Raw genomic sequence first — 21388 nt, forward strand, 5'->3', positions numbered from 1 at the left:
GGGGTTGGACCTCCTAGGACACCGGACCTTAGAAGGAGAAGCCCTGAGAAGTTGTGGGTGCATAAGAATGAGTCTTTATTGCAGAAGCCAGTGGCCATAAGTCATCAGACAAGACAGTCCTTCATAACAGTGTCCCAATCAGGCAGCCCTACACCGGCTGGTACATACATTTCTTTCCCACACAGCAGCATCAGTCTCTGCACCCACAGACATTATCTGAGCAGCTTCATGTTGCCTCTGAAATCACCGCCTTACATCATAGTGCAGTGATGGCGAACCTATGACACGCGTGTCAGAGGTGACATACGAACTCATTTTTTTGGTTGATTTTTCTTTGTTAAATGGCATTTAAATATATAAAATAAATATCAAAAATAGAAGTCTTTGTTTTACTATGGTTGCAAATATCAAAAAATTTCTATATGTGACACGGCATCAGAGTTAAGTTAGGGTTTTTCAAAATGCTGACACGCCGAGCTCAAAAGGTTCGCCATCACTGTCATAGTGGTATCTGAGCTCTCTGGCTCAGCAGCTTCTCCCATCTCCCTGCCCAGCACACTCTACCTGGTTAGCATGGTAGCTATACCTGAGCTCTCTATGAGCTCTGAGCCTTATGTCTTCTTCACTGGGTTCCTCTCAGCTCCGTCTGAGCTCTCTAGCCTTTTCCCTTCCTAGCTGCTCTCTCTAGCAGACTAGCTGGTCAGTAACCAGTCTATTGCTTCATTGACAAAGAAGGCTTCATGACAGTAGTTACATCAGTCATTTTGGCTACAGAAGGGCACACATGTGCAGTATACGGTAGGATTGCACCTGCTTATGGCATCTCAGCCTGATTAAGATTCCCATGTTGAGGGTGGCCTTGGATGCCTGGAGTATTAACAACAAGGCCTCTGTGCTTCACTGGCCTTGACTATCAGGTGTCCAGGCGTCTCTGGTGTGGTCCCCACATCCGTCTCCCTCATTGTTCCTAAACATGTCTTTCCTCCTTCCCTCCCTTCAGGAGGCGCGCAGTTACATTCCAAAAACTGTGTAAGGAAGACAACTCACTGAGCAGGGAACAGCTCATCAAGGTAGAGTAAGCCTGGAGGTCTGCAGAGAGGAGGGTGTGAGGGAAGGGGGGACTGTACAGGATGAGGCTGTGGTAGTTTGTTACTTGAAGATCCTCTGAAAATGTTCACCCTCTCGGTCCCAATTACCAGGAAGAGGGATCTGTTTGGTCCATGGGCAGGTGGGGGGCAGTTTCAGGGGCAGGAGGCCCCGGTCATGGCACACAGGGTGGTGGCCGGGCTGTTCCAGGATGGGGTGCGGAGCTGGCACATTGAGCGGGTCTCTGGCTTCCATGCTCCTCCCTGTGCTGGCCCTGAGTTTCTCCGGGCTGTAAGGTTAATGGGTGGTTTCTTTCCCAAAACAGCTCAGCCTGGTCTCAGGATGCCAGGGCCCTGCTGCCACTCTGTCTTCTCCACACCTCCAAGGGGAGCGCCTCTGCCTGCCCCAAGGATGGGCCCCACAGGGGATTCCCACGGGACAGGGGAACAAAGAGCTGTTGGCCAGAGACAGAGGCGTGTGCTCTCTGAGACTTCCCACTGCCCCCCTATAACACTCACTGACAGTCTCCTCATGATTGAAATGGAGGGGTGACCATCTCCTCCTGCCTCACAGGGTCGTCACGAGTTCAAGGCAGGAAAGGACTGTGCAGAGCTCCCTGCCCTTTCCCACCTGGAGGCCTGGGGGCGAGGACAATGATGACAGGAATGACACCGAGTCCTCAGGAGAACCTGTGAGGTAGGTGGACGTCTCCCATTTTCCAGAGGAGGGAACGGGTCAGGGAGGCCAGGCCCAGGCCCAAGGTCACACACAGCGAGTGAGCGTTGCAGCTGGGAGCCGTCCAGAATTAGAGCATGCTGGAGTCGGGTGGCACTGGTACCAGCTGACTTGGGTCAGATGGCCAGGGTGTGAGGTCAGAGGTGGTCAGGAGAATGGGGTGAGGTGAGCATGACCTCAATGAGCCTGACCTCTACCCTATTGGAAGCAGCCCTCCAGATTTGTCACTCGGATGCTGAACATATGAGGATCCAAGAAGAGGCTGCAGAAGAAGGTGAGTGAGCCTGCCTGGGGGGCGCTCCAGGGTCAGAGGAGGGGGCTCTGTCCTCCCAGCTGGAGGCCTCCAAGTCAAGAGAGGGAGGCCTTCCTCCTCCAGCCCCACCTCTGTGCCCACAGAACCTGAAACCCTCCCTTAGAAGTTACCAAGAGGAGGGCCTTGGGGAGCTGAGTGCAGGATGGATATGGGGTGGGGCTGGCCCAGGACCACTGACCCTGTAATTTTCCAAAAGGAGGTCCTGGGAGGTGATTAGGAGGAGTTCCTGGAGAGTGAGGGAGGAGGCAATTGAGTGGAGGCCCTAAGGGTCCTGGGCTGCTCCACGTGGGAACCTGGGGTGGCCAGGAGGCTGAGGGTGGGAGGCTTTCGGGGGAGGGTCTGTGGGGCACCCGAGAGCAGGGGCTCATCCCACCCTCACCTTGTTTGCCCAGTGTGTTCCCTTCCTCGGAAAATTTCTGACTGATCTGAAGATGCTGGACACTAGGATGGAGGATGATCTGGAGGTGGGTGACCTGGGGTGTGAGTTGGGGTGACCAGGATTGGCCTTTTGGGGCAGAGAGCGACCAAACTAAGTCCTAAATTCTCAGCACAACTGGCCCTGGGAGCTGGGGAGACATGCCCGTCATAGTGATCCATATCCCCGCTCCTCTGGAGCCCAGAGCCTGGCCTGGGTCCTAGTCCTGTCTTTCCCTGTTTCCCGCCCCCTCTTGGAACCTGTTGGTACTGCAACGTGAGGAGGGTGGGCATAGGGAGTTGGTCCTGGCCAGGAGGCTCTTTCTTTTTTTTCTTCTTTTTAAAATGTTACATGAAATAAACATTCATATTTCAAGAATAACAATTTAAATATAATAATATATGCAATAAACATTAATATTTCAAGGAAAAAAGTTTTAAATATAATAATATTACCAAAGCTGTATTAATATAGTATAATATCACAAAAGTTGTAGGAAATATTAAAAACCTGCAAATAACAGGATTACTTCTATTATTTTCTAAAATACTTTTTATCCCTGGCTCTATGTTTGTTCATCAGTCTATGTTGTTCATTATATTCCACAAATGAGTGAGATCATGTGATATTTATCTTTCTCCTATTGGCTTATTTCCCTTAGCATAATGCTCTCCAGGTCCATCCATGCTGTTGCAAATGGTAAGACTTCCTTCTCTTTTACTGCAGCGTAGTGTTCCATTGTGTAAATGTTCTACAGTTTTTTAATCCACTCATCTGCTGATGGGCACTTGGGCTGTTTCCAAATCTTAGCTATGGTAAATTGTGCTGCTATGAACATAGGGGTGCATATATCCTTTCTGATTGGCATTTCAGGTTTCTTAGGATAGAGTCCTAGAAGTGGGGTCACTGGGTCAAATGGGAGTTCCATTTTTAATTTTTTGAGGAAACTCCATACTGTTTCCACAGTGGTTGCACCTGTCTGCACTCCCACCAGCAGTGCAAGAGGAGTCCTTTTTCTCAGCATCCTCGCCAGCACGTGTCCTTTGTTGATTTGTTGATGGTAGCCATTCTGACAAGTGTGGGGGGTACCTCATTGTCCTTTTGATTTGCATATCTTGGATGATTAGTGACTTTGAGCATTTTTTCATATGTCTCCTGGCCTTCTGTATATTCTCTTTCAAAAAGTGTCTATGTAGGTCCTTTGCCCATTTTTTGATTGGATTGTTTATCTTCTTTTCCTTAAGTTGTATGAGTTCCCTGTAAATTTTGGACATTAAACCTTTATCGAAGCCCCTTTCCCCAGCTGCCAGTATGGTGCTCGGTTCTTCTGAGGAAGCTAAGGCCGCGTTGGGGTGAGGCCCTCACTTTATCCAGAGACCTGCCCGGCTCCAGGCAGCACTGGCCAAGCACTCACCCTCACAATGGCCACAGTCTCAGAACTCACCTGCCTCTACTCAGCCCTGATCCTGCACACGGATGAAGTGTCGGTGACTGAGGATAAGATCAATGCCCTCATTACAGCAGCTGGTGTAAATGTTGAAGCTTTCTGGTCAGGCTTGTTTGCAAAGCTGAGGAGAAGACAGTGGAAGCAAAGAAAGAAGAATAGAGGAGTCTGATGATGACATGGGCTTTGGTCTTTTTGACTAAACTAGCTCTTTTGTAACATATTCAATAAAAGCTGACCTCTGTTGCAAAAACAAAACAACAAAGCAAAACCAACCTTATCGAAGATAACATTGGCAAATATGTCCTCCCATGCACTGGGCTTTCTTCTGTTTTGCTGTGCAGAAGCTTTTTATTTGGATGTAGTCCCATTTGTTTATTTTCTCCTTAGTTTGCATTTCCCTAGGATTTCCTTAAGAGCTGTGTCAGTAAAGGTGTGGACGGAGTCGGGGTTCCTCTTAGATTTTTATGGGTTCCCGTCTTACATTTAAGTCTTTTATCCATTTCGAGTTTATTTTGGGGTATGGTGTAAGTTGGTTGTCTAGTTTCATTTTTTTGCAAGTATCTGTCCAGTTTTCCCAACACCATTTATTGAAGAGACTATCTTGACTCCATTGTATGCTCACGCCTCCTTTATTAAATATTAATTGAGCATAATGGCTTGAGTCAATTTCTGGGTTCTCTGTTCAGTTCCATTGGTCCATATGTCTGTTCTTGTGCCAGTACCAGGCAGTTTTGAGCACAGTGGTTTTGTAATATAGCTTGAAATCTGGTGTTGTGATCCCTCCAACTTTGTTCTTCTTTCTCAAGATTGCTGCGGCTATTCTTGATCTTCTTTTATTCCATATTAATTTTTGAAGAGTTTGTTCTAGGTCGGTGAAATATGCCGTAGGTATCTTAATGAGGATTGCATTGAATCTATAGATTGCTTTAGGTAGTATGGACATTTTAATGTTGATTCTACCAATCCATGAACATGGTATGTTCTTCCAGTTGTTTATGTCTTCCTCTATCTCTTTTTTCAATGTCCTGCAGCTCTCCAAGTACAGGTCTTTTACCTCCTTAGTTAAGTTTATTCATCTTAGTTTTTTTGTTGCAATGATAAATGGGATTGTTTTTTTAGTTTCTCTTTCTATGAGTTCATTGTTGGTGTATAAAAAAGCCATAGATTTCTGCTTGTTAATTTTGTACCCTGCTACATTGCTGAATTCATTTATTAAATCTAGTAGTTTTTTGATAGAGTTTTTGGGGTTTTCTATGTACAATATCTTCTCATCTTCGAATAATGACAGTTTTACTTCTTCATTTCCAGTTTGGATGCCTTTTATTTCTTTTTCTTATCTGATCACTATGGTTAGCACTTCCAGTACTATATCAAACAGGAGTGGTGAAAGTGGGCATCCCTGTCTTGTTCCTGTTCTTAGGGGCAATGGTTTTAGGTTTTGCCCATTAAGTATAATGTTGCCTGTAGGTTTATCACATATGGCCTTTATCATGTTATGATATGCTTCCTCTATTCCCATTTTGCTGAGAATTTTTATCAAAAATGGGTGTTGGATTTTGTCAAATGCTTTCTCTGCATCTATTGATATGATCATGTAATTTTTGTCTTTCAATTTGTTTATGCGATGTATCACGTTTATTGATTTGCAAATAATGTACCAGCCTTGCATCTCTAGAATAAATCCCACTTGATCATGATGTATGATCCTTTTAATATATTGCTGGATGCACAATTTGCTAATATTTTGTTGAGGATTTTAGCATCTATGTTCATCAGGGATATTGGCCTGTAATTCTCTTTCTTTGTAGTGTCTTTATCTGGTTTTGGAATTAGGATAATGCTGGCCTCATAAAAAGAGTTGGAATTGTTCTTTCCTCTTGGATTTTCTGAAATTATTTGAGGAGTATAAGTGTTAGTTCTTCTTTGAATGCTTGGTAAAACTCCCGTGTGAAGCCATCCGGACCTGGGCTTTGGTTTGGGGAAAGTTTTTGATTACTGCTTCTATTTCATCAGTTGTTATTGGCCCATTCAGGTTTTTTATTCTTCCTGATTCAGTTTTGGGAGATTGCATTTTTCTAGGATTTTGTCTATTTTACCCACATTACCCAGCTGATGGCAAATAGTTCTTCATAGTATTTTATTACAATCCTTTGTATTTCTGTGGTGTATGAGTTCCCTGTAAATTTTGAGATATGCCTGTAGTGCTATGAACTTCCCTCTTAGGACTGCTTTTGCTGTGTCCCAGAGATTTTGGATTGTTGTGTGTTCATTTTCATTTGTTTCCAGGAAGTTTTTGATTCCTTTCTTTATCTCGTCGCTAACCCATTCATTGTTTAATAACATGCTATTTAGCCTCCATGTGTTTGAATGTTTTGGGGTGTTTCTCCTGTAGTTGATTTCTAATTTCATTCCACTGTGATCTGAGAAGATGCTGGATATGATTTCACTGTCCTTGAACTTATAGAGCCTTGTTTTGTGTCCTAACAGGTGGTCTCTCTTTGTGAATGATCCATGTGCACCTGAGAAGAATGTATACTCTGCGGCGTTGGGGTGAAATGTTCTATAAATGTCAATTAAATCCATCTGCTCCAGTGTGTCCTTTAGAGTCTCTGTTTCCTTGTTAAGTTTTTGCCTGGAAGACCTATCCAGTAAAGTCAGAGGGGTGTTAACGTCCCCTACTGTGACTGTATTGTCATCGATCTCTCCGTTAAAGTCCTCTAGAAGTATTTTTTCTATACTTAGGTGCTCCTATATTGGGTGCCTATATGGTTGCCAGGGTTATATCCTCTTGTTGGATCGATCCCTTTCATATTATGCAGTGACCTTTGTTGTCTCTTGTGATGGCCTTCATTATAAAGTCTATTTTTTTGGATATGGGTATTGCTACTCCAGCTGTTTGTTTTTTCCATTTGCAAAATTAGAAAATTTGAAAATTGAAAATTAGAAAATTTGTTTCTATCCCTTTACTCTCATCCGCTCTGCGTCTTTTGTTTTGAGGTGGGTCTCTTGTAGACAGCATGTAGTTGGGTCATGTTTTTGTATCCATTCAGCTACCCTGCACCTTTTGATGGGAGCATTTAATCCATTTTCATGTGGAGTTATTACTGATAGGTACTTACTTATTGCCATTCTAATTCTGTATGGCTAGGTTTCTCTCCCTGTTTCTTCTTCTCATAAAAATATGGAACGTGTCATCCTTGTGCAGGTGCCATGCTAATCTTCTCTGTATCGTTCCAATTTTAGTTTATGTGCTGCCGAAGTGAGCACCTGGAGCCTCTTTCTGATGGACTTTGGCTGTCTGCCTTCCAGGGGAATCAGATCCACTTAGAAAAAAAGAAGAAGGTGAGCAGCTGTGGCACCTCCTGTGGGGCAGCAGAGGGGAGTGACAGTCGTAGGTGCCCTGGCCAGCACACTCCTGGGCTCCATCCCTGCATCTTCCATTCATTGGAAGAGTTTGATAACAGAAGTGGGAGGCCCCTCCAGTTGGTGGCTGGGGTTAGGGAGTGGCATTAAGGATAACCTCCTGGAGGAAGGGCTGTCGATGCCCATCTCTGAGAACAGGAAGGGCCTGGATGGAATTAGGGGGGAGGATGGTGCCCATATGTGCAGACTCAGGACAGGTCACCTGACCCACTCCTCACCCCAACTCAGGCAGTGTCTGCATCCTCTCCTTCCCTCCGGCCCCAGGAGCAGAAATTAATGGAGGAAATAGTGGTTCTGCAGGGGCTGCCTAGAAATATGAAATAGAGCCTGAGGAGTAATTCAGGGCCTAGTTCTGAGCCCTGGAGCAGCTCAGCGAGAATGAGAGGTGAGGCGGGGCAGGAGCTGGGCAAGGGCAGGTGTGGACTCTCCCTGCTGGTTAATCCAGAGAACCTGTGTCCATGGCTCCCTGGTCCTCCCCAGACCCTGCTGTGTAGCAATTTCTGGGGCTCCTGACACTGGGAGGGACACCTGAGGTGTGGGTCCTGGGAGCTCACAGGTGCCACTCTGTCCTGCAGTTACATCCTGCCAGTGGAACACTCAGACCTTTATTCTGAGACGAACGGAAGTCATTGAATGATTGACAGGAAATGATTGAGCTCATTTTTATGGACTTTGACCTCATGAAAAAAATGTTTGGGTACAAAATCTCTCATTTTGAAAACTCTCAGGTTTTAGCTAAAAGTTTAATGATGTCAGAAAATACAAAATATTCTTTTAAGGGTAACACAACAAATGCCATATATTTTGCTGGATATGTGTAATGTCCAGCAGTGAAATTCTACATGAAAACAAAAACGATAAGAACTAAAACAATTTAGGAAATTTTGACTTTTTCCATGACATTAATATAAATCTTTTTCTTCAGCTATGTTAGTACGTGATTTAAAAGAGGAGAAAAATCATAAAGAAAACAGCACAGCAAGAAGCTTAAAGAATGGACAAGATGACGTGGAATAGAGTGGAAATAGAAATAAATATAAAATCATCAGCAGAGATCCAGGCAATTGAGTGTCCTAAGACTATGGTGAGAAAGGAATAAAGCAGAATACACCTGTACAGAAACAAGAAAACATGTGTGAGGATGAAGAAGAGAACAAATCTGACATGTTTGGTGTCTAAATTTTATTGTATTAATTGTAATGATACAATTAGTTGAGTGTATCTGCTTCTTAATCCAGTGTCTTGCCACAATGCAATTTGATTGTAGGCATGGATTTATTTTTATAAGTACAATTTGGTACAGAAAAAAATGAAAACAATGGCCCACTTTTAGGCAAAACCACCCCCGCTCCTCTTTCCCGGTGGATTATACTGGACACACTTCTTTATCCCCACCTTCAATACTCAAATACACCCATAATTTATATCTTGAGACCAATTTCTTCACTTTACAATAACGCAATTGGACTAGATACAATTTTTTCTTTTTCAAAATAAAAGTAGACTTTTTATTGCACAAATATTTCATGGTTATAGGTGGAAAAGAGAAAAGTTTAAAATAAGTGATCATACATTAAGTTTAAAATCACACACTAAGTTGGAAATCATTATACATATCTTTATATGTATCCTTTCAGATATGCCCACTGTATATATAAATATACACTTACCTATATTTATAAACCATTTTATGTTATATTGCTGTTTGATAATGTATTCTATTAATATGAAAAATATTTCTGGAAAATTATATCTTCTAGTATCTTTTGTCCTGCTCCATCATAAATCATATAATTTGGCTGTAGTTAATGGATGTAAAATTATTTTATTTTCTGCTTTAAGAATAATTCTATGATGATCATCATTATATAGGTAATTCTGAACATTTATTCAATTCGTGTTGAGTCATTTCCTGCAAATAAAATTAGTTTCAAAAATACACATATTCTAAATTTTAGTATGTATGAATTTTGAATCATCTGATCAAATTCCCTTGGAATTTTGATTGGGATCTCATCAGATTTGTAGACTGGGTTAAGAGGAGTTCATTCACTAGCTCCTTTATCAGGTATATATTGAGCGCCTCCTGTGGGTCAGGCCCTAGAAATGCAGTGCGCAACCCAAAGAACTGTCATAATGGCATGTTTATGTGGAAGAGTCAAACCAGCCAGCACATGCATAACGTGAAGTCAGGATGTGCTGCGTGCTCTGAACTAAAGGTAAAACAGAGAAAGAGACAAATGGTGAGGAGGTAATGTTGTGTAGGATGATATGAAGGTTTGTGGGATCGAGGTGATAGTTGAGGCTGCTTTGGGAATATGCATAGATGACCAGCAGAATATAAACATCCCAGCTGAGCCCTCATTTTGGGCTTTCGTTCCAAAGTGTTCTCAGTGACTCTGGATCTTTTTTTTTTAAGGTTGTATTTACAAGTAAAATAATTGATTTTTTAGTGTAATACTATTTTAATTCTTGAGGAATAAGAATGGTAGTGGTTTCCATTTTACATATAGTGCTGCTTATTCAGTAGCATTTAAAATTAAATTTTGGATGATGCTCAACCTCACTAATCAAAAGGGAAATACAATTCAGAACCACAAAAAATCGCTTCCCACTGCCAAAATGGCTGTTATAAAAAAGATAAGAAGTAACAAGTATTGGTGAGGATGTGGAGAAAAAGGAACCCTTGTGTACTGTTGGTAGGATTGTAAATTGGTGCACCCACTATGGAAAACAGCATGGAAATTCCTCAAAAACTTAAAACTAGAACTAGCATATGACCCAGCAATTTCTCTCTGGTTATTTGTAGAAATCCAAAACACTAATTCAAAAGGATATATTTGCTTCTGTGTTTCTTGAAACATTACATACAATACTACAGATATGGGAGCACCGTAAGTGTCCATTGGTAGATAATTGGATAAAGAAGATGTGGTACATATATACTGTAGAGTATGATCCTATATAATAAAGAGCTAATATGCCAATGGTCATCACGCCCTCATGCCATCACGCCTTAATGGCTCAGACACTCAACACTGGGGAGAGTGGAATGGGGACCAGTCAGGCACAGCCCGGGAGAGGGGACAAGCTGCCAGCCCTGTGGTCCTGGGTGCCAGCACCTGCTGCTGCGACCCAGGAGAGGGACAAGCCGCTCACCCCACGGTCCCGGGCGCCAGTGCCTACGGCTGCGGCCCGTGCGAACCCGCCCGCCCACGGTCCCCTGTGGTTGCGGCCAGCTCAGGCAAAGCCGGCCCAGGTCCTTGGTGCCTGTGGCCGGCCAGAGGAAGAGAAGTCCAGGTCCCGGGTGCCTGCAACCAGCTGGAGGAGGGAATTCTGGGTCCTGGGTGAGGGGTGAGGCAGAGGCAGTTAGGGGCGATCAGGCCAGTAGGGGATCAGTTAGGGGTGATCAGACAGGCAGGCAGAGGGGTTAGGGGCAATCAGGCAGGCAGGCAGGTGAGTGATTAGGAGCCAGCGGTTCTGGATTGTGAGAGGCAGTCAGACATCCCCCAAGAGGTCCCGGATTGGAGAGGGTGCAGGCTGGGCTGAGGGACCCTCCACCCCTGTGCACGAATTTCATGCACCAGGTCTCTAGTCTATATACATAAAAGCCCAGCAAACTGAACAGTGGAACGACCAAAACAACCAGAACGACCGGTGGCTATGACATGTACTGCGGCAGCCAGTCAGCTTGATCCAGGCCCCGATGCTGCCCCCCCACACCCGCTGGCCCAGCCCCTAATGGTCCCCCTACACCACAATTAGGGGTGGGGCTAGCCAGCCAACCACCCGCGGCCCCTCCCATCTGCCGAACCAGCCTGATGGGCCCTCATTCTAAAATGGGAACACACACAGAAATCTAAGTCTAGGATATAAACGGGAAATTCACAGAGAGATACAGTTGGGCTGTAAGGAAGAGGATGATGAAGATCCAAGATTTGCATAAAATTCAGGGCTATAGGCCTCCTGTATCTATATAACTCGGTCTCCAAGACCCAGTTTCCACCAATTTTAGAATAGGGGATTATGAGAGTTTCTAACCCCAAAGGATTAATACAGGTCATTTCCCTCCCCCCCACTCCCACCTCTGCTGGCACCACAGGGTGGATGGGATCAGATTTCATGAAGGACGTGGCTTAGTCATTTCTTGCTGTGGAGCCATATCCCCACTGGCCTGGTCACACTACACATTCGTGACTGTCTGAGAGCTCTGCAGTCAGGAGCAGGGCATGGCGTAAGTGGTCCCTCAGAGTCGGGGCTCACCAGACCAGGGTTTTGGCTGAGACTGTGGTCTCCCCTGAGTGTCTAGGAGGAAAGGAGATGCTTCCAATCTCACTTGGTTGTGGGCAGAATTCGGTTTCCTGCAGGTGTAGGACTGAGGATGGATTTCTTATGGCTGTGGCTGCAGGCGTCCTCAGCTCCGAGAGACCACAGGGAGCTCCGTGGGCAACCCCAGACCAGCCACTTGGTGCTGCAGAGCCCACAGAGCAGAGGGCCAGCAACTCCAGCAGAATGGGCGCTGCAGTCTGTGTGAGGAACCCATCATTGTGTCTGTGCCACCACGATGGACATTGCTCTCCTGCTGTCTTTAGATGTGTTCCTGGATGGGGTTCAATGGGGTCAGGATAAGTGGGGTGGATGCCAGGGTCTCTTTCTAAGAGCCACCATTTGGGTTTGAGTGACAATGTGTGTGTGAGGAGGGTGTGGGCACGAGGTGCCTGTGGACTTAGAAACTTGAGAGAAGTGGCTGCTGAATTGTCATTTGAGTGATCTGACTGGGTGTGTCTCTGTCCCACAGCTTGACCATTTCCTGACCCAAGGCCCTGAAGGTCAGCAAGTGGAGCAGGGGCCCAGGACAGGAAGCACTTACTGGGCTTTTACCCAAAGGCCTCGGCTGGAAGCCCAGCGTCACCGTCCATGGAACCACCAGGGAGGAGGCGCGTTCTCCTGAGAGCTGGGGCTGCATCTGTGATTCTTGGGAGCAGGAGTCCTGCAGCTGTGGGTGCCGGATTTGTATTTCCTCCAGCTCCCACTCTAGCACCCAAACTAGCCGTCCCTGACCAGGCCCTTCATGGACTTCCACCCGCTGCCCTGTGCACAGGTGCAGGCCCAGGCTCATGCAGCCCAGCCCAGGGCCCTGGGGCCAGTGCAGGGAAGCTCCCGTGCCCTTGGAGGGCAATGGGTGAGAACCTGCTGCCGAACTCCAGCCCCCATGGATGTCGAGGACACGTCCTTCCCGATGGGTGTCAGTGTGACTATAACTTCTGGGCAGCCCCAGGACATCAGTTTCAATAAAAGTAATTGAGGTGAAATACACGTTACACAAAACTGACCATCTGAGTCGTTTTTACGTCTACAGTTTCCCAGTATGACGTATATTCACACTGCTGTGCAACCACCCCTCCCCCACCTCTACAATTTTTTCATCATGCAAAACGGTAGCACTAACCCCCTACCCCCGCCCTCCCATCCTCTGGCAGCCACCCTTCCACTTTCCCTTGTCTGTGACTATGAGGGTAACAGAAATGTCATGAAAGTGGGATCGTCCATATTTGGCCTCCTGTGATGGGATCATTTCCCTTAGCACAGTGCCCTCAAATGCATGTGCTTGGTCCCAGCAGGTGTCAGAATTCCCCTCCTTCTGAGGCTAATACTGTGGGAGCAGGTGGTGGTAGGTTGGGGAGGGGTAGGGCTGGCAGCTCCCTGCCCATGGCCCCTGTGCGCTCCTTCCTTGGAGACTGAGGTTCCCCTTCAGGGCTGCAAGTTCCCAGCACCACATACCCATCCAGGTCTGGGAGCCGGGAACATACCTCCAGGTGCTCCTGGGAGGTGAGGTCCTTGTCCTGGCCGCACAGACAGCCCTGCAGCTTTCACTCAGCTGGTTTCAATACTGGGCACATGTCTAATTTTAAACAAAAGTTGAATTTCTAGCATCCAAAGGAGCCATTCAAATACCTCAGCCCAGGCCCTTCCATGCAGCAGGAGCAGCCGGTGACATGGACCCTTAGAGTGTTCTCCTGGCCTCTGCCTGTTCCACCTGAGCCTCCTGGGCAGTGTCTGCTACCCTTCTTGGCTTCCAGGCCCAGGGCAGGGGCAGGTTCTGTCCTCAGCTCAGTGCTCCTGCCTTTCCCTGGAGAAAGCTTGGCTGAGCCTGACGGCACCTCCACCCCCACCCAGGAGGTTCCATCTTCCTCCAGAAGTCCCAAGACCCTGTGAAGTTCTGGCCTCAAACCATGAACAGACTCCACAGGTCTCTGGTCTGACCCAGCTCTTCACAAGGGCGATGTGAGGCCAGGGCAGGAGGGGACATGGGCAAGGCCTTCCATAGTGGCACTCATTCTACATTCATCCTGTTATGAGTGCTTCCTACCATTGGCCAGGCGCTAGTCCCCACCCTCAGGCACTTACAGACACTGGAAGGAGGAGTTTAAATGGATTTAGAACATGTAGACACCCCCCCCCCTTGTGATATGCCAAGTGTTCCCTCCATTTTTGAAATATTAATTTTTTAACACTCTCCATAGCCTCCGAGAGAATAGGCTTTTTATTATTGCTGAGTGTCCAATGGGGAAACTGAGGCACAAACAACACTGCGCTCAATCTTTGCACCCCTAAAGTGCAAGTATTAACACCACACAAGTTCTGTGGAGCAGGCATCTGGACATGGTTGGTCTGGGTGCTTCCACCTCAAGGTGTCAGTGAAGCAGGAGATGTGTTTCAACTGAGGCTCAACTGGGGACAGATTTCTTCCCAAGTTCACTTGCCTGTTGTTCCTTAGGATGTGGTTTGGACTGAGAGCCCGAGTTCCTGCCTGTTGGCCTGGGAACTCCCTCGGTTCTCTCCTGTGGGGCCTCTACATAGGGCAGCTCAACACATGAACGTTTGTTCTCCTTGTTCCAGAGATATGACAGACAGACAGACAGAGACACAGATACAGAGAGAAAGTGAAATCAGGAGGAAGGAAGGGACATCAAGAATGAGACTAAAAGAGAATGACGGCACCTGACACCCCATCAGCTGGGCCGTCCTCTATGTTGTTCAGAAGCCAGTTACTGAGCACTCAGCGGACACACAAGGATGTTCCCACCAGGAGATTTGACTCACTCAAAGCCACTGTGAAGACTCCCACCACACGGACCCACATGAGGCACATGGTCTGATTCTAAACTTAACAAAAGTCACTGGAAGGTTTTAGGCCAGTGAATGAGAATATCGGAATTTCCTGTCATTTCAAACCCTTAAAGGTACAAACTTGAAAATGAGGCTAAATGAGCAGTGACTTCCCTGACTTCACATGCTGTACCCCAGGCTTGTTTTGATTGGTGTTCCTTGATGTGTCCCACTCATTCTTTTCACTCTTCCACCTCTATGTTTGTGTACCGGATTCATGGGACACCAGCCCACGGTGTTAGGGGCCTTGTCTCATCCACACCTGGGAAGGTTGGGAGCCTGAGGAGGCCCTGAGAGGCACAGAGGCTTCCCCAGGACATAGAACAGGTAAGAAAAAGGAAGTGTGAACACAGCTTTCTCCCCCAAGCTGGGGGCCTGGTACATTCCCAGAGAGTTGGGGGAGGTGGTGTTAGGTATTGGTGTACAGGTATGAAGATGGCATGGACAAGGAGGGTGAGAGGTCAACAGCATAGAAGGGGTTTGGGGTGACTCTGATTGGAGGAAGGGCCCAGGTCATGGAACTTGAAGGGCTGACCTCACTTCCTTGGTGACAGAAATTAGAACCCTGGTAACCAGGTACCCACATTCTAGAGACAACTCCCTTTCCAGCTCACTTGACTGTAGACAGTCAGGAGAGGAGGATGTATCTTTGTTGCTTTCCCTTCTTCCGACGCTCTGGGCAGAAGAAAGCCCAGGGTGAGAGATGTTTCTGTTGCTGTAAAATTGGTGCAAGCGCCACTGCCGACACCTCTTGCCCTCTGGCACGAGGCACCCACAGGTAACCAAGGGCAGCCCAGGCCAGGACCTTCCAAGCCAGGCCCCAACTGGGCTGCCACCTTGGGAGCCCCACACCTCTTACCCCTCATCCTGGGTATGTGTGTGTGTCTGGGATGGTGAGAAAAAGCGTAGGATGAGGGACACACACCCTGGGCAGGAGCAGGCTGATAGGTGACAGAAGCCTGGAGAGTGTGTCATGTTCACTGCCCAGGTCATGGCTCACAGGAAGGGAAGCTGAGTGCTGGGGTCAGAGCTCCACTACCCACTTGTTAATCTGGGGGTACTCAAGGGGTCATCAACTTCACTTCCTGCCTGGAGGTCTTTGCAGATGCCCCTCTCTGCCTGATCTGGGGAGCAGAGTGGGTGGTGGGCATCTTCCCCACTGGTAATGCCCGGGCCCCTGATGCCTCCTGGCCTGGTATCGGGCTGTGTCTTTGCAGAGCTCCAACAAGGGCAGCGTAGAGGAGCTGGCTGACAGGTTCACTTATACCCTCAACGGGTACAAAGGACAAGTGCGTCAGGACAGGGAAACCGTCCAGTGCCAAACTGAGGTGAGAGCTGGCCCACACCCAGGACCCTGAGGTGACTGGGGTGGGACCAGAAGTCAGGCTCAAATCTGGGGCCTCAAAGTTCTCACAGGCCCACTCCCAAACTGATCTGTACCTTCAATCCTCCCGACCAGGTCCCTTGTAGGGGAGAAAAGCAGTCTTTCTTCAAGTGCTTGTTGGGATCAGAGAGGAAGCATTTGTTGCTGTCTTTGCCTCATGCTCCTTTCAACTGATGAACTCCCTGCCCCAAGTATCCTGTGGACCAGCCCCAGCCCGACTGTCCTTGTAGACCTTCTCCAAGCCTTACACATCATCCAACTTGATAGTGCTGTGTATTTTTTTTTTAAAAAAGGGTGGGGGTTAGGGGGGTAGGGAGGGATTAAGGTGTGGAATACTATTCTGTGCAACCTATCACCTCAGACAGAGGACGACAAACCATTGCAGCCCGGCCAGGTCAGGAGCTCTGGCCTTACCCAACTCCATATCATCCCAACGAAGGACGGAGTTTGCATCAGTGATTCAGGCTTTCCCTGTGGCTACACCTTGACACAAATCAATTCTTGCTAGCTCAGCAGGGCTGCCAGGAACATCCTCACTGTGTCCTCATAGACTAGGTCTGCCATGAAACAGGACCACAGATTGGGTGGAAGGTTCCTGATGCCTCCTGGCTCAGTACCCACTCTGTCTTAGCAGAACTCCAAGGAGGACATCATTGAGGTGCTGGCCCATGGACCCGACTACACCACCTACGGGGTCAGGGTGCAGGTGCACCAGGCTTACGACACAGACCAGTGCCTGTCTGAGTGAGAGCTGGCCTTGAGGGTCTCTACACCAATAACCCCAACACAACCTGGCATTGCCCGCAACCCACACTCAAATCTGGGGACTCCCCCGGCACCCTCCCAGGACTCTCCATAGTGTCCCGCAGCCCCAAGAAAAAGAAATGCGGACCCCCACGCCCCCCTCCAGCTACATGGGACGGTAGAGAGATGCTCCTCACATATTTGTAGAAATATCTGAGACAGAAATGTTGTTTGACTTCACAGTGGACCATGAGCACTTGGGCATTTCGCTGTTTGTGCTGCTTAACCTACACTTGCCACGTATCCTCTGGAGCACTCAGCTCCACTGTCCTTGCAGACCTGGTCCAATCGGGGAGGTCGTTTGCCCAGAGATGCAGCCTTTCAGTGCCGTTGGACATGGGCCTAATGCGGTTCAGCTGCCATGTCAGCAGTGCTGCCCGGAACACTGATTTGTATCGGAATGGACTGTGTTAGGCTGCTTGCTTGGGCTGCCATAACATAGGACCACACTGGGTGGTGTTCACAGCAGACATTCATTTTCTCACAATTCTGGAGGCTAGAAGTGAGAGGTGGTGCTGTCAGCGGGGCTGGTTTCTCCTGAGGGGAGTCGCCCCTCAGCTTGTAGATGGCTGTCTCCTCTCTGTGTGTCACATGGACTCCCCTCTGCACTGCCACGTGCCCTCCCCTCCTCTTCGAAGGACACTGTTCAGATTAGATGAAGACCCACACCACTGAATTCACGTCACCCGAATGACTTGCTTGAAGACTAAAACTCAAATGCAGACACATCATCAAGTTCTAGGGGTTGCAAAGTCATGGGATTAGGGGTACACGAGTCAGAGCACAGTACATGTAATGTCCCCGGCTGGCTGATGGACGCCCACTGCTGGTGGAAGGATATGCACATGTAAAATTTGAACGGCTGCAGGCAGATTCCAAACCCAAAGGGCTGTGGCAGGGACGTTGCCAACAGCAGTTTCTGATGATGGCTGCTGCCTTGCTCCCAGCCTGGCCCGGGAAATCTCACTCATTGAAATTTTCACCTGGCCAACGTCAAGTTGTCCAACTCAAACACAGTGTTCCTTCCCTGGCAATGGCCTCATGGGGACACTGAGGCACCTGTCACTTTTCACCCACCACATGGATTAGCTCCTCCTCCCCGAATCCTCTGGTCAGATTCCTGCCCCGTGATCGCCTTTCTCCCATCTGCAGTCTCCAGGCATTTGCCACCTTGCGGAACCTGTGATCTCCATAATGAGGGTCTTAAAATGCCCTTTAATGTAAAAGGATAAAACATAACTTTCTCTTGAAGTCAAAGGCTTGCACAGGCCATATCTACCCTGTACACTGTTTCCACGCTGGGGAGCGACAAGGTTCCCACACCCTTTCACCCATGTCAGTAGCAGGGAAGTCTCGGGTACCTGACAGGGAATGTCATGCAGGACAGTTCCCAGTTCTGACCTGCATGCCCTTGAGCAGACATTTGATATTTCCTAAGCCTCTGTGTTCTCATCTGTATAACGAGGACGTTTCTTGAGGACTCACAGGGCCCGGGCTCTTCATTTAAACTATTCCTACAAGGAGGTTTGTTGATCCTCAGCTAAAGGGAAGGGGGAAGGAAAAAACATGCCGAGAAGGTGGCAATTGTATGAACATGTACGGAACTTCAGTGGCACTTTGAAGACCTAGAACCTCGTCCAGCCGGGGCACTCCTGTCCCGCCTCTTGCACACGTCCCAGTGGGGCTGGGACCTCCCGAGTGAGCTCCAAACCTCCATCCTTGTGGGATTCACGGTCATGCCGCTGACATGGATGTCCTTCCTTCTCCCACCCAGTGTGTAGCTGAGCAAACTGGTAACCTGCATGAGTCCTGCAGGATGCGGGCCCTCCAGGAAGGCACCTCGGAGAAGGTGGCCATGGCCATGGTACCAGCTTTCCCGGGGGGAATCCTCCCCCACGTCTCCACGCTGGCCCTCTCCAGAGCCCAAAGGTTCCTGGACGAGCTTTTCACTAGGTGAGCACACACTCGTGACTCTGCCCACTGCTAGCTCTGAGGCTGAAACGTCACCACATCTTCCCGAGTCTCAGGATGCTCCTCTGAAAAGTGGGCTACTGGGGGGTCAACCTCATAGCACTGCTGTGGGGACAAGCTATGGCAGGTCTCACCTGCTCCCTGGCTCTGCAGACAGGGTAGCTGGACGTGCGGCGGTTGTTGGTGGCAATTCTTTCACTCTGTCCCACGGGAAGAACTCTGACACACCCATCAGTGGCCTGTGGCATCGGAGGGTGGAAAAGCACATGGAAAGCAACCTGTTAAGCAGTGTGAGATGTCACCTAGCCGGTCCTGGTCCTTGGTGTAGCCACACTGGGGATTTCTGGGGAGAGCAGGGGCCCAGGCCCACTCAGATGTATGGCATGCTTCTGGTTGGAGTTTCTTTACTCGACAATGTGCATGCACTTTTGGAGCCACTTAGCCTGACTCGAGGAATGAAGCAGACACAATCCCTGGGCCACAGTTCTGGGCAATGGGTCCAGCAGTCACGCTGTCCATCATTCGCAGGTCGTGTCCACCATCCATCAGGGCTGATGCCATCAGAGCGTTTTCTCCATCTGGAGGCACCCCTCCTTACAATGACCGGGGTGACACAGCGCAAGACCAAGTCATAAAGTGAGTGGTCTCCGGGTCCGGAAAGAGGGCCCCCAGAGTCAGCATAGTGGGTACTCTGTTTGTGGGGGGGAGGGTGCCTGGCAGAACCCTAATCTTACACATCATCTGATTCCCAAGAAAGGCCTGAGCTCTGGAGTCTTCTATTCCAGGAGGACAGGAGTCAAAGACGACAGTGGGTGGGGTCCCGGGCCTTGTAGACCCAGAGGGGACGCTGGGCTGAGTTGTCCCTCAGAGTCCCCTCCCCCCCAGAGACCCACCCCGCGCTGCCTGCCCCTCTCCATATCCATCTCCCCTGACCACCGTGGCCAGGCTCAGAATAGGACTGTGGTGAGCAGGCTGCTCACAAGTCTGTCTCAGTCCTCAGCCCAGATGCCCAGGGCCTGGAGGGTGGGGCTGGGCAGTGCACTGGACCTTCAGGAGAGCCGCCAGTGGGAAGAAGAGTCTCACACAGACTCCGTGTTGAACCTGCTGGATATGGGTCCCACACCTGCTACAACCAGGACAGCCACACAGGGGCCGGGGGTGGCATGGGGCTGTGCCCTGGGTGGGCAAGGGGGGCCTGCACAGAGGCTCCGATCTAAGCAATTGTGCCATGGGAGGGCAGAGTGGAAGGAAAGACCAGGACTCAGACTCTGCTGCCCACCTGCCTCTCCCCAGGGCCTTTGCTGCGATGGTGGGGACCTGGCTGGACCAGGTCCAGGGTTTGGGACAGCCCCTTCCTATCGCCTGTTTCGAGGCAGAGCAGGCCTTGGTGCCCGTCAACTCCCCTGCCTCACACCTGGTGGGCCACGCCCAAAGTCAATGGTTGGAGCTGCAGCATCTGGAGCCCACCGAGGCAACTCCACAAGGTGAGGGGCACAGATCATCTGGGCAGATCATCTGGGGAGGGCAGGCTCACGGGCTAGAGCTCCCTTAAAGGCGGTGGGCATCTTGCCTTTCTGCACAAAGTCACAGGAAAGCCAGGTGTGTGAGTCAATCTGTCTCTCTCTCCTGCTCCAGGTCCACGCCCTGAGCTCCAGAGCTCTCCAGAGCCAGAGGAAGGGCCTGCTCAGGGGCCAGAGCCTGGTCCAAGGACAGGCCCTGCCCTGGCCTGGCCCGAGGCAGTACCTGAAGCCATTATGGAGCCAGCTACTGGCTGCGCCGGAAGTCTTCTCTTTCTCTGTCCTAAGAGTTCTAGGCAGTTACCTCAAACAACTAAGAGGAATACATCCCAACTATATATTTATAATATCAGATAATGATAATTTCCAAAAATACCTAGCTATTTATGTAGACTATAATCTATTAAATCTCTGGAACAAATACAAATAAAGTTGTTAATTTAAAATATGTGTAGATGATATCTACTCGTGTATATAGAAATATGTTTGTGTATATACGCTGATATGGAAAGATGCTCACTATACCACATTTTAAAAATAACTCCTGAAATTTAATTTTTTCTGGTAATTAAACAAGTATAATCTGATAAAATGATGAAATACAGTTTGGAAATGTATAAAATGTTAACACTAGTGTACTCTAGGAGGTGGGACTGCTAGAATTGACAGTTTCTACTCTTTCTGCTTAGTACTTTCTGGTTTTTACCGGGGCCCAGTGCTCGAATTTGAGCATCTTGAAAGGAACTGTGGGCTGCGAGGCTGCAGTGGGCACAGGGGTGGGTCTTGGCCCATCCTCCGTGCCCCCACCCGGCCCCATTCGCTGTGGCCCCCGGTCCCGTCTGCTGGCAGTCCTGCTCCCACCCACTGACGGCATGGAATGGTTGGGGCCGGTGCCAGCAGCGAGTTCAAGCAGCGGCTGCTGCCCCAATTGCCCCTCAGGAGCAGGGGTAGATGTAGAAACCCTCAGGGGCTATCTGGGCCAGCAGCTGCTGCCCGCACCCACTGACAGTGCTGAGCGATCGGGACCAGCGCCGGGTGCTGGCATTGGGTGCAAGCGCGGTCAACGCAGGCAGCAGATGCGAGCGCTAGGCGGAACTGCGGCGCACGGGAGCAAAGAATTTTC

At 48.8% G+C, this 21388-nt stretch overlaps 1 pseudogene; it reads right to left on the reverse strand.

Moving 5' to 3' along the window:
* Nucleotides 1–7171: 7171 nt before the first annotated feature.
* Nucleotides 7172–7263, reverse strand: LOC111828330 (annotated as a pseudogene).
* Nucleotides 7264–21388: the final 14125 nt, after the last annotated feature.

Source organism: Myotis lucifugus, unplaced genomic scaffold (genome assembly GCF_000147115.1).
Source record: "Myotis lucifugus unplaced genomic scaffold, Myoluc2.0 scaffold_331, whole genome shotgun sequence".
Classification (NCBI taxonomy): Eukaryota; Metazoa; Chordata; class Mammalia; order Chiroptera; family Vespertilionidae; genus Myotis; species Myotis lucifugus.